The 14,952-nt window shown below is 34.9% G+C and overlaps 1 non-coding gene across 1 annotated transcript; it reads right to left on the bottom strand.

The window, feature by feature from the left end:
• Positions 1 to 904: 904 nt before the first annotated feature.
• Positions 905 to 1,011, bottom strand: LOC131183549 (small nucleolar RNA R71). Its single transcript, XR_009151597.1, has one exon. It is a non-coding gene; the product is annotated as a small nucleolar RNA R71 (small nucleolar RNA).
• Positions 1,012 to 14,952: the final 13,941 nt, after the last annotated feature.

Raw genomic sequence — 14,952 nt, forward strand, 5'->3', positions numbered from 1 at the left:
AGAGAGGAAATCAAGCTCAACCAAAAACGGCCATGGAGGTTTCAAGGTTCTTCATTTCGGCAATTTTGAGAGGACTTGAGGAAGATGAGATTTCAGGTGGTTAGTGGACCTACATCAGCCATATTTCATGTTTAATTAATCCTATAGTGGTCCACTAACTAAAATTAAATCATATTATAAGTTAACTTTCACTTATTCCACATTTAACCCATGTTTTTAGCTATTTTCTTTAGGTACCACCAAATTAATTTTTCATTTTATTTTCTAAGTGTAATACTATTTATTTTTAATGGACATTTAGGTCAAAAGACAATTCGGGGTGTCAAATGACCATAATGCCTGTTCGTGGCATTCAGATTTTTCGGTATTACCGGGTTTTGTCTGTTTTTTCGATTTCTCACTTTTCTTTGTACTAATTATTTAATTTTTCTTTGATCTTTCTAATGATATTTATTCTTCAATAAGGTTCTATTTAAGTCCTAAAAATGTTTTCCAGTGTTACCCGCATGATCCAGGAGCTAGTCAACGGTCCACGCCGTGACTTCCAGTCTGATCACCATCGCTAGGTTTTTCGGCTCGCTTAACTTGGTTACATTTCTTTGCTATGATTTTTTCCTTTGTTTTTCTTGTATTTTCTTTTCTTGTATTTCATTATTTATGTCTCCTCATTCATATTGAAGTGTAGTTCTAGGCTTCCTAGCTGTCCGGACAACATTAGTCACTGGAGCAGTAGAACGCACTACCGAACTTAGGGGTGTTACACATAAGACTCAGAGCATTTCCATTCTCCCTTCGAGACAGAGCAAGGAAGTGGTTACTTTCTCAACTAGCTGGAACATTCACCACTTGGGAAAACCTCTCACAAGCTTTTCTAGCAAGGTATTTTCCACCTGTAAAGACTGCAAAACTGAGACTTGAGCTCAACACCTTTAGATAAAAGGAAGGTGAATCACTCTATGACGCATGGGAAAGATATAAAGACCTGCAGAGGGAATGTCCACACCATGGCATAGAGGATTGGCTACTAGTGCAAAATTTCTATAATGGATTACTACCCTCTACAAGGAGCACAGTTGATTCAGCTGTAGAAGGTGACTTAATGGAGAAAACAGTGACACAAGCACTTAAACTTTTAGAGAGGGTTGCATACCATAATTATGAGTGGTCAAATGAAAGAGGAAATGCAAGGAGAATAGCAGGGGTCCTGGAAGTGGACGCCCTAAGCATGATAAATGCTCTATTTGATCAGCTCACAAGGAGGCTTGATAAAATGCAAGCCAATGCGGTAGGGATGAATAGTCAACATGAGGACAGCTATGAAGGAGGTTATTCAGAATATAACAGCTTTAATGAACCCTCTACAGAATAGATGAACTATGTGAATAATGGAGGAAACTTCAACCAGAGACAGCCTAACAATCCATATTCAAACACTTATAACCTTGGATGGAGGAACCACCTAAATTTCTCATGGTCCAATCAACAGAACCAGCCAATAAACAAGCAACAGGGGTATAAACCGCCAGCACCCCCTGGATTTCAGAACAGAGGCCAAAACTTTGCACAACCACCACCGCCTCCTTAACCTAAGCAACCTGAACTGAAGATGACCATGGAATCCATGATGCAAGGGTTCCTAGTAGCTCAACAACAACATAATGAATTGATTAAACAGCTGACTTCTAGAATGGACCAACTTGCTACCCATAATAAGATGCTGGAGAATCAAATTGTTCAGCAAGCAAGTTCTTCAAGTAAGGCTGCTGGTAAACTGCCTAGTCAACCGGAGATGAACCCAAGGGAGCATTGTAAGGCAGTTACATTGAAGAGTGGGAGAACTCTAGTACAATCAAAGAAAGAACCAACAAATGAGACCTTAGAAAAATCTGAAAGCCAAGCAGAGAAAAAGGATGGAGAAGCCAAGAAAGATCAGGAAGAGGAAGTAGAGAAGAAAAAAAGTTACCAGAGCCATACCAGCCTCCCTTACCTTTTCCTCAGAGATTTCAAAAAGCCAAATTGGACAAGCAGTTTAGGAAGTTTTTAGAAGTTTTACAAAAACTTTATATCAACATCCCCTTCACTGAAGCACTCTCTCAGATGCCATCCTATGCCAAATTTCTTAAGGAAATTCTGTCAAAGAAAAGAAAGTTGGAAGACTATGGGACAGTAGCTCTAATAGAGGAATGCAGTGCTATACTGCAAAACAAATTGCCTCCAAAGTTGAAAGATCTAGGAAGCTTCTCCATACCCTGCCTCATTGGCAACAAGAAAATAGACAAGGCCCTCTGCGATCTTGGGGCAAGCGTGAGTTTAATGCACCTATCAATATGCAAAAAGCTAGAGATCGGAAAACTGAGGCCCACGACAATCTCATTGCAATTGGCTGATCGATATGTTAAATATCCAGTGGGCATATTTGAAAACATCCCTATCAAAGTGGATAAATTCTTCATTCCAGTAGACTTTGTTGTCCTTGAAATGGAAGAAGATGTTCAGATCCCTATCATCTTGGGAAGACCATTCTTGGCAATGTTAGTAATATGCCCTAGAGCATATCATTTAGTATGTATCTTGTACATAATTTTATTAATAAAGGCATTTCCACTTTTCCGTTTACATAATATATTTATGTGTAATAGAAAAGGTCCATTGATATTTTGTTAGAAATATTATTCTTAAGTTGTTAAGAATATGAGTGACAATATTTCTAGCACGAAGTATCATAAATAGGTTCACAATCGAGGATACTTCATAATAAGGACATGACTTATCCAGAAAGATTGTATTCATGTTTGTTCCCAAGTTATTTATATGAGATATAAATAAGATGGAATGGTGAGTCTCATGCCATATAACAAACATGATAGGCACTTATAAATGATAAGTAGGCCGAACCAGTGACGCTTATGACAAGCACATGGAGTTTACTCTTGTCAATGTTTTGTCATAAATCATATCAGTGCATATAATCTTTAGACCTGAGATAGCACAGTTATCTTGTATATAGGTAGTTTGAGTTTCATACTGCTTTCATACTTGTACTATGTATGGGTATATGGGCATCTGTTGGCTCCTACTAGTTATATATGGAGGTAGGTGTTGATCAAGATGGAATCTGTTCCTCTAAGTAAATAGAGATAAAATCCTATGTTCATTTAATTGTTCTTGATGTTTCAAGTTCTGGCCAGACAGATAGATTTATTCGTAAAAGACTTTACGATGAGAAAAATCTTTTAATCAAGAACTGGAATTAAAAGAGAACATAATATTCATAGCAAATGGAGTTTGACATAAACCATGACTCGGCTTGAGTTGGGATTTTGTAATGAGAGATTTTAGTGCATGGTAACATATGATTATAGGTTCATTTAAGATAAATCTTATTACTAATTGGGTGGCCATGGCATGCTATGCTAGGTGTTAACCATGGTCTATGAGGTTCATAAAATGATTTAGAGAAATCATTTATGGTAAGAAAGAGTTCTGATGATATTAAGAGTTGATATCATGTCTCATTGCCAATTAGTGATGAGCCTAGTAAGTCACACACATACACAAGTTATCACCTATTTAAATATGATTTAATTAATTAATTAAAGAGTTTAATTGATTAATTAAATAGGTTTGGTTTGCAATTAAATTGCAAAGTCCCTAGCATGACTTGAAACCAAATCTAGATTATTGGATGTGTAGTATAAATTAAATTTATATTTAAAGTGTTTAAATATGAATTTAATTGATGGGAAATTAATTAATAGAGATTAATTAATTAATTTATATTTGATATAAATTAATTAGATGAAGAAAATAATTATTTTGGGTTAAGAACTCAAAATTAAGACACAGGGGCATTTTGGTCATTTCACAGTGTGACACGTGGCACCATGAGATGGTGACACATGGGATTACATATAAGCTTGCCAAATGTTTTTTAATCATGTAAGATGATTAAAATCAAGATTAAATATAGGTTTGACACTTGGCACAATGTGATTGGGTCACTTAAACCTAGAACTAATCAAAAGGTGACATGTGGCTAGGGTTTAATGTGTTAACCTAGCTATTTAAGTGTGGTTATGAAAAGAAAAAATAACCAGCAGCCTCTCCTCTTATTTGTCACGCCTCTTTGAGCCTCTCCAGCTATTCTTCTTCATCTCTCATCAATTGAAAGAGTTTAGCCATCAATCTCTTGAATTAAGAACACTAGAAATTGTTTCTAGTGTCCTATTTACATCTCTAATCTCTTAAAAGGCAGAACTTGAATTTCTAATTAATAGAAAAGGCTTTAGAAGCTGTTCAAGGGCTGCCATAGGTGTTCTTGGTGTGGACAAGCTAGAGGGACAACATCTGGTGTCCTGAAGACGAATCTCAAAGCGCGAACACGCTGCAGCACATCAAGAGGTTAGTGTAATCGTTCTTGATTTAATCTAGGGTTCTAAAATTAATCTGATTAATTTAAAAATCTTAAATGGCAAATACATATCCAAAAACATATTAAAAGAGTTTTAATATGTTGTTTATCATTGAAATCAAATAGATAAAAATAAATCTTGCATGATGCATGTGACCCTAGGTGAAAATTTTTGAATTCAATGGTATAAACTTGTGTTTTTCACGCTTCCGTTCCTTCAGGCAATCGCCGGAGCCATCATAGACGTCAAAAATGGGTGACTAACCCTCAAGGTAAGAGAAGAAGAAGTGGAATTCAACTTGTTTGACACAATAAAACACAAATTTGAACCTGATGAATGCTTCAAGGTTGACATAATTGACAAATAAGTTGAAGAGGAATTTCATAAGACACATCCTAAAGATCCTCTTGAAGCATGTATTGTGCACAGCCACACAGTGAATGATGAAAACACAGAAATAGCAGCCTGTGTACAACAGTTAGCAGCTCATCTACCCCTACCACCCCTAGCTAAAGCCTCCGAGATGGAGGAGTTAAAGGAGGAACAGCCCAAGATCAACCTCTAAGAAAATGCCAAACAGGTAGAGCTTAAACCTCTCTCGTCCTCGCTAAGGTACACATTTCTGGACTCAAACTCTAAATATCCTGTTATAATTAATGCTAGCCTGTCTAAGTTAGAAGAGGAAAAATTGTTAAGAGAACTTAGGATCCATAACAAGGCCATAGGGTATAAAATAGAAGACCTGAAAGGAATCAACCCCTCGATTTGCATGCATAGGATACACATGGAAGAAAATAGTAAACCCACTATTGAGCACCAAAGAAGACTTAACCCAAACATGAAAGAAGTAGTTGAAGGAACGGAAGCATGAAAAACACAAGTTTATACCATTGAATTCAAAAATTTTCACCTAGGGTCACATGTATCATGCAAGATTTATTTTTATCTATTTGATTTCAATGATAAACAACATATTAAAACTCTTTTAATATGTTTTTGGATCTGTATTTGCCATTTAAGATTTTAAAATTAATCAGATTAATTTTAGAACCCTAGATTAAATCAAGAACGATTACACTAACCTCTTGATGCAATCGCAATGTCTGCGCTTTGAGATTCGTCTTGAGGACACGGATGTTGTCCTCTAGCTTGTCCACACCAAGAACACCTATGGCAGCCCTTGAATAGCTTCTAAAGCTTTTTCTATTAATTAAAAAATCAAGTTCTGCCTTTTAAGAGATTAAAGATGTAAACAGGACACTAGAAACAATTTCTAGTGTTCTTAATTCAAGAGATTGATGGCTAATCTCTTTGAATTGATAAGAGATGAAGAAGAAGAGATGAAAACCCTCAAAGTGGCGTGACAAAGGTGTGTGGCTGCTGGTTGTGTTTTATTTTTCTCATAACAACACTTATATAGCTAGGTTAACACATTAAACCCTTGCCACATGTCACCCTTTGATTAGCTCTAGGTTTAAGTGACCCAATCACATTGTGCCAAGTGTCAAACCTATATTTAATCTTGATTTTAATCATCTTACGTGATTTAAAAAACATTTGGCAAGCTTATGTGTAACCCCATGTGTCACCATCTCATGGTGCCACGTGTCACACTGCAAAATGACCAAAATGCCCCTGTGTCTTAATTTTGAGTTCTCAACCCAAAATAATTATTTTTCTTCTTCTAATTAATTTATATCAAATATAAATTAATTAATTAATCTCTATTAATTAATTTCTCATTAATTAAATTCATATTTAAACACTTTAAATATAAATTTAACTTATATTATACATCCAATAATCTAGATTTGGTTTCAAGTCATGCTAGGGACTTTACAATTTAATTGCAAACCAAACCTATTTAATTAATCAATTAAACTCTTTAATTAATTAATTAAATCATATTTAAATAGGTGATTACTTGTGTATGTGTGTGACTTACTAGGCTCATCACTAATTGGCAATGAGACATGATATCAACTCTTAATATCATCAGAACTCTTTCTTACCATAAATGATTTCTCTAAATCATTTTATGAACCTCATAGACCATGGTTAACACCTAGCATAGCATGCCATGGCCACCCAATTAGTAATAAGGTTTACCTTAGATGAACCTATAATCATATGTTACCATGCACTAGAATCTCTCTGTTACAAAATCCCAACTCAAGCTGGAGTCATGGTTTATGTCAAACTCCATTTGCTATGTGAATATTATGTTCTCTTTTAATTCCAGTTCTTGATTAAAAAGATTTTCTCATCAGAAACTCTTTTCTGAATAAATCTATCTGTCCTGGCCAGGAACTTGAAACATCAAGAATAATTAAATGAACATAGGATTTTATCTCTATTTACTGAGAGGAACAGATTCCATCTTGATCAACACCTACCTCCATATATAACTAGTAGGAGCCAACACATGCCCATATACCCATACAGTACAAGTATGAAAGCAGATCAAACTCAAACTACCTATATACAAGATAACTGTGCTATCTCAGGTCTAAAGATTATATGCACTGATATGATTTATGACAAAACATTGACAAGAGTAAACTCCATGTGCTTGTCATGAGTGTCACTGGTTCGGCCTACTTATCATTTATAAGTGCCTATCATGTTTGTTATATGGCATGAGACTCACCATTCCATCTTATTTATATCTCATATAAATAACTTGGGAACAAACATGAATACAATCTTTCTGGATAAGTTATGTCCTCATTATGAAGTATCCTCGATTGTGAACCTATTTATGATACTTCGTGCTAGAAATATTGTCACTCATATTCTTAACAACTTAAGAATAATATTTCTAACAAAATATCAATGGACCTTTTCTATTACACATAAATATATTATGTAAACGGAAAAGTGGAAATGCCTTTATTAATAAAAATATGTACAAGATACATACTAAATGATATGCTCTAGGGCATACTACTAACAATCTCCCACTAGCACTAGAGCCATTCATTACAATATCTTAGACCTATCTTCTCAAGATGTCGGTCCTAATCGAGTCCGTGACATAGGCTTAGTGAATGGATCACCGGATTTTCACCGATGCTATTTTCTACATGGCTACATCGCCGCCCAACTATTTCTCCGATAATGTGGTAGCGCCTTTCTATATGTTTGGATTTACGTGAGACCTTGGTTCCTTAGCTCGTATGATTGCTCCATTATTGTCACGGTGTAGTGGAACCATCGACTCAATGGAAGGAACTACTGTAAGTTCTCACGAACTTCTTTATCTAAATGACTTTCCTTTGCAAAGATCTCGATGCAAAGAATATACTCGACCTACGTAGTGGAATCTGCAGTCGTGCTCTATTTGGAACTCTTCCAACTAACTGCACCTCCATTATAAATGAACACATATCCAAAGGTAGACTTTCTATCGTCGATATCTGATTGGAAATCAGAATCAGTATAACCATCCAATTGCAAGTCTCCACCTCCATAAATCAAGAATAAATCCTTAGTTCTTCTTAAGTACTTAAGAATATTCTTGTGACTATCCATGTTCCAAACCCGATTGGATTGATACCGCTAGTCAAACTAACAAAGATATGCGATATCCGCCTAGTACGAGAACATTGCATACATTAAACTTCCAATAGCCAAGCATATGGAATCTGGCCATCTTATCTCTTTCTTCGTGTGTCTTTGGAGACATCTCTTTAGAAAGATGGATACCATGTCTCACTGGTAACAATCCTCTCTTGGAATCAAGCATGTTAAACCTCTTTAACACCTTTTCCAAGTATAGACTTTGGGATAAACCAATTATTCTTTTCGCTCTATCTCTATAGATGCGAATCCCAAGAATATAGGTTGCCTCCCTAAGTCTTTCATGGAGAATGTATTTGACAACCATACCTTTATAGTCGTCAACATACCGTGTCATTACCCATCAACAAGATGTCATCCACATATAAGACAAGGAAAGTGATAGCACTCACTAACCTTCTTATATACACATGGCTCATCCTCATTTTTGATAAAACCAAAGGATTTAATGGCTTCATCAAAACGGATGTTCCAACTCCTCGAAGCTTGTTTCAACCCATAAATAGATCGCTTTAGCTTGCATACCTTGGAACCATCTTGGGATTCAAATCCCTTAGGTTGTTCCATGAAAATATTTTCTTCAATGTATCCATTGAGAAAAGTCGCTTTGACATCCATCCGCCAAATCTCATAATCATAGTACGCAGCTATTGCTAATAAAATCCTAATTGATTTAAGCATGGCAACAAAGTAGAAAGTCTCCTCATAGTCGATTCCTTGCCTTTGGCGAAACCCTTTCGCTACTAGCCTTGCCTTATAGGTCTCTACCTTTCCATCGTAACCAATTTTCTTCTTGAAAACCCATTTGTTCCCTATAGGTACAATACCTTCGTGGGTCAACAAGATCCCAAACTTGATTCTTATACATGGAATCAATCTCGGATTTCATAGCTTCAATCCATTTTGAAGAGTCTATATCTGATATAGCTTCTTCATAGGTAAGTGGATCATCCCCATGATCTACTTCTTCATGAGTAGACAACTCTTATTCTTCTTCATGAAGAAAACCATATCTCACTGGGTGGGTGAGATACCGGTTGTTCTACGAGGAACAGTTTGTAGATGTTTCATCAACGGGTATAGGTTGACTAGATGGATCTATATCCATCCGATGCATTGGTTGGTCGAATTCTCCAATTCTAACTCTATTTGCCTTCCTTTGCCTCCTTCTTGAACAAACTGTTGTTCAAGAAATATGGCATCTCTACTTATCACAACCTTTTGTGAAGTAGGCAAATAAAAATAATATCCAAAACTATCTTTTGGATATCCAACAAATTGACCTTTTTCTGATCTGGTCTCCAATTTATCAGTGTTCAGCTTTTTGATATAAGCTGGACAACCCCAAATCTTAACATGCTTAAGACTTGGTTTTCTTCCATGCCATATCTCATAAGGTGTGGAAGAAACTGATTTTGATGGAATCCTATTTAGAATATACAAAGCTGATTCTAATGCAAATCCCCAAAAGGAGATTGGCATATCAGTATAGCTCATCATACTACGTACCATATCCAATAGGGTACGATTTCTCCTTTCAGATACACCATTCACCGTATGGCGTTCTGGAGGAGTCACCGAGAAACAATGCCATGCTCTCTCAAGTATTCATCAAATTCAAGATCAAATATTCACCTCCACGATCTGATCGAAGAGCTTTAATATTCTTTCCTGTTTGATTTTCTACTTCAGATTTAAATTCTTTGAACTTTTCAAAAGATTCATGTTTGTATTTCATCAAATACAAATACCCAAACCTTGATTTATCATCAAGAAAGGTAATAAAATAATGAAAACCCCTCTAGCCATTTCTTTAAATGGACCACATACATTACTATGTATTAGCTCCAAAATATTTTCAGCTCTTAGCCCTTGTCCAACAAAGGGTGATCTAGTCATTTTACCCTGAAGGCAAGATTCACAAGTTGGAGTAAGCTCAGAGCCCAATGAGGATAGAATCCCCATTTTCTCCAGTTTTGCAATCCTATCTTCTGTAACATGACATAACCTTAAGTGCCAAATATATTTTGAACTTGAGTTGGTTTTCACCATGGCATTGCATTCTTTTAGATCACTTGCATTCAATTTGTGTTTGTCATTATTATCCAAATAATAAAGACCATCATTCATATAACCTGAACCAACATATTTATTTCCAAAATAAATATTGCAAACATCATCAGTGAACTGAAATTCATAGCCATTTCTAGTCAAACTAGATATAGAAATGATGTTCTTAAAAGCATCAGGTACATATAAAATATTATCCAAACACAAAACATGTCCAAACATGTAAAAAGATTTAGATCCTATGGCTAAAGCTTCAACAGTTGAGCTATTGCCAATCCGGACTCTAATATCTTGAGAACGCAAGTCGCCATCGCTTGCTAGTTCTGCATATCATTAGAAATGTGAGAAGCGCACCATGATCTAAAACCCAAGTCAGAGATGAACTATGAGTATCATCAGAATCTAAATAACAAGATATGGACATACCTTCCGAAGGTGTATCCTTCTTGTCCTTCAGAGAAGCAAGATACTCTGGGCAGTTCCTTTTCCAGTGCCCATCCTTTTGGCAGTGGAAACACTTTCCTTTGCCTCCATCAGCTTTAGTCTTCCTTTTCTGTTTAGCTATTTTCTTGGAAGGACCAGGAATCTGAGGTTTCTTTTTCCTATTGCCCTTCTTCTTGTTGGACTTTCCAGCAGAAAAAGATGCAACCAAAGCTACCTCTTTTCCTTTATTGCCTGGCATATTCTTTTGGGCAATAACCAGCATGTTGAGTAAACCAGCTAAGGTGCATTCCTGTTTAGTCATATGAAAATTTGTCACAAAATTCCCAAAAGACTCAGGAAGGGACTGAAGGATCAAATCCGTTTGTAGTTGGAAATCCATGTTGAAGTCAAGATGTTCCAACTGCTCAATCAGCCGAATCATCTTGTGGACATGATCCCCAACATTCTGTCCCTCAGACATTCTCATACGGAATAGCTATCTAGATATCTCATACCTAGCATTCCTGCTGTGCTCACCATACAACTCTAGTAGGTGAAGGAGGATCTCACTCGCACTCTGCATGTTCTCATGTTGCTTCTGTAACTCATTACTCATGGAAGCAAGCATGTAACACTTAGCTCTCATATCATGCTCCTTCCACTTGTCCAAAGTTTCATGTTCCTCTTGTGTGGCCTCTGGAGGTAAGGGACCAGGAACATTTGAATCTAGAACATATCCTATATGTTCAAGGTTAAGTACAAGATTCAAATTTCTTAGCCAATCGGACATATTAGGTCTGTCAACCTATTGTGATCAAGTATGCTTGCAAGGATATTGGATGGTGGTGGTTGTTTTGTGCTCATTTTTATCGAGAAAATTAAGCTGAGAAAATAACCAGATTAATTAGTAAATGTATCATGTAATTAACCAAAATGATTATGGTCTTTTAATCAAATTGGTCCTCCCACTAACTTAGCGAATCCTACACTTCCAAAGTATAAAACGGAAATCCTAGTTGGATGGATTTCTAGTGGGTGATTGAATTCTTATAATTCTATTGATCATCCTCAGGTACATCCATTATTGGAATTACAATAAACTATAAGTGAGCAACTCCTTACCCATCACATCTCATGTGAGGTTCAATCCTTTACCTAGCCCCTAATGCTCAAAATCTCAGGTATATCCATTATTGACTTATCTTGCATTAGTTAAGTTGATCCCATTGAGCCAGTAATTATGCAAATAATTTTAATGTCCTCAGGTACATCCAATATTGGCCACTAAACCATTTACATATTTACAACATCTCATACTTAACAATTATTCTTAAGAAAATCTCTTAAATAAATTGCATCTTATGCAACTATTTAAAATTTCTTAAAATAATTGCCCCAATGGAGGGCCTATATTATAATTACTTTAATTATAGCATTTCCAACTTAATCATTTGTTTGGAAGATTTTATGGTCATTCTATTTACTATTAAGGTCTCACTTTGCACATTATCCATTTGGCATGCATATATCATATAATTGCATACATTCCCATACATCTCATGCATTCATGGATAAGCAGTAAATATGGTATGATCATGGACTTTCTAAGGGATTCAATTCTGAGCCACCAAGAATTGAATCAGGGCATTCCTAGGTGCATTTCATTCATTCATTTTACAAGAGTTGCTGAAGGAGTACATAATCAACACTTGATCTTGAATTCCTCCCACTGTCCCACCCATGCTCTTGACCTCCTTGAACTTCTTGCAATCCAATATTACATAGTAATCCTTGGCATACCAAGGCGAATTTACAAGAACTTAAATAAATGAAATTGCAACCCAAAAATTATTACAAACTTAATAATACATGCCCAAAATAAATTAAAATAAATTAATTAATTTACAATCCCAAAGAAACATAAAAGAAATAAATCCAATCACATTGGTCTTTTATAGTCCATGATCATCCATCATGCATATCACTATTTAACAATTAAATAAAACATACATACTTAAATTAAATTGAATATCTCATATTCAACTTAAAAATCCAGATTTGAATATGATTCAAATAAATTTAAAAATTCAGATTTGAATCTCATTCAAACAAATTTAAAATTTCAGATTTGAATCACATTCAAACAACTTTAAAAATTCAGATTTGAATCACATTCAAACATTTTTTAAAAAATCAGATTTGAATCACATTCAAATATTTTTTAAAAAATCAGATCTGAATTTTATTCAATCAATTTAAAAAAATCAGATTTAAATATGATTCAAACAACTTTAAAAATTCAGATTTGAATCACATTCAAACAACTTTAAAATTCAGATTTGAATCACATTCAAACAATTTTTAAAATTTTGATTTGAATCATAATTTAATTGTGTGATTAAAATTCCTAATTAAACATTTTAATTAGTCATATAATGAACCTTTCATCATGCAACAATTGCAGAATTTAATAACAACCATGCGCACCATGATCTACCAAAGCCATGCGCACCATGTTGGAGTTCATCAAGCATGCCGCCACACCTCTTGATCCAACCAGCAATGGATCAATCATCTCATGATCAAATCACACAATTAAATCATGTAATCAACAATCTAAATGGCAAATATAGTGGCTCTGATACCAATTGAAGGAACGGAAGCATGAAAAACACAAGTTTATACCATTGAATTCAAAAATTTTCACCTAGGGTCACATGCATCATGCAAGATTTATTTTTATCTATTTGATTTCAATGATAAACAACATATTAAAACTCTTTTAATATGTTTTTGGATCTGTATTTGCCATTTAAGATTTTAAAATTAATCAGATTAATTTTAGAACCCTAGATTAAATCAAGAACGATTACACTAACCTCTTGATGCACTGCAGCGTGTCTGCGCTTTGAGATTCGTCTTGAGGACACGGATGTTGTCCCTCTAGCTTGTCCACACCAAGAACACCTATGGCAGCCCTTGAATAGCTTCTAAAGCTTTTTCTATTAATTAGAAAATCAAGTTCTGCCTTTTAAGAGATTAAAGATGTAAACAGGACACTAGAAACAATTTCTAGTGTTCTTAATTCAAGAGATTGATGGCTAATCTCTTTGAATTGATAAGAGATGAAGAAGAAGAGATGAAAACCCTCAAAGTGGCGTGACAAAGGTGTGTGGCTGCTGGTTGTGTTTTATTTTTCTCATAACAACACTTATATAGCTAGGTTAACACATTAAACCCTTGCCACATGTCACCCTTTGATTAGCTCTAGGTTTAAGTGACCCAATCACATTGTGCCAAGTGTCAAACCTATATTTAATCTTGATTTTAATCATCTTACATGATTAAAAAAACATTTGGCAAGCTTATGTGTAACCCCATGTGTCACCATCTCATGGTGCCACGTGTCACACTGCAAAATGACCAAAATGCCCCTGTGTCTTAATTTTGAGTTCTCAACCCAAAATAATTATTTTTCTTCTTCTAATTAATTTATATCAAATATAAATTAATTAATTAATCTCTATTAATTAATTTCTCATTAATTAAATTCATATTTAAACACTTTAAATATAAATTTAACTTATATTATACATCCAATAATCTAGATTTGGTTTCAAGTCATGCTAGGGACTTTGCAATTTAATTGCAAACCAAACCTATTTAATTAATCAATTAAACTCTTTAATTAATTAATTAAATCATATTTAAATAGGTGATTACTTATGTATGTGTGTGACTTACTAGGCTCATCACTAATTGGCAATGAGACATGATATCAACTCTTAATATCATCAGAACTCTTTCTTACCATAAATGATTTCTCTAAATCATTTTATGAACCTCATAGACCATGGTTAACACCTAGCATAGCATGCCATGGCCACCCAATTAGTAATAAGGTTTACCTTAGATGAACCTATAATCATATGTTACCATGCACTAGAATCTCTCTGTTACAAAATCCCAACTCAAGCTGGAGTCATGGTTTATGTCAAACTCCATTTGCTATGAATATTATGTTCTCTTTTAATTCCAGTTCTTGATTAAAAAGATTTTCTCATCAGAAACTCTTTTCTGAATAAATCTATCTGTCCTGGCCAGGAACTTGAAACATCAAGAACAATTAAATGAACATAGGATTTTATCTCTATTTACTTAGAGGAACAGATTCCATCTTGATCAACACCTACCTCCATATATAACTAGTAGGAGCCAACACATGCCCATATACCCATACACAGTACAAGTATGAAAGCAATATCAAACTCAAACTACCTATATACAAGATAACTGTGCTATCTCAGGTCTAAAGATTATATGCACTGATATGATTTATGACAAAACATTGACAAGAGTAAACTCCATGTGCTTGTCATGAGTGTCACTGGTTCGGCCTACTTATCATTTATAAGTGCCTATCATGTTTGTTATATGGCATGAGACTCACCATTCCATCTTATTT

The sequence above is a fragment of the Hevea brasiliensis genome, chromosome 9, assembly GCF_030052815.1.
Source record: "Hevea brasiliensis isolate MT/VB/25A 57/8 chromosome 9, ASM3005281v1, whole genome shotgun sequence".
Classification (NCBI taxonomy): domain Eukaryota; kingdom Viridiplantae; phylum Streptophyta; class Magnoliopsida; order Malpighiales; family Euphorbiaceae; genus Hevea; species Hevea brasiliensis.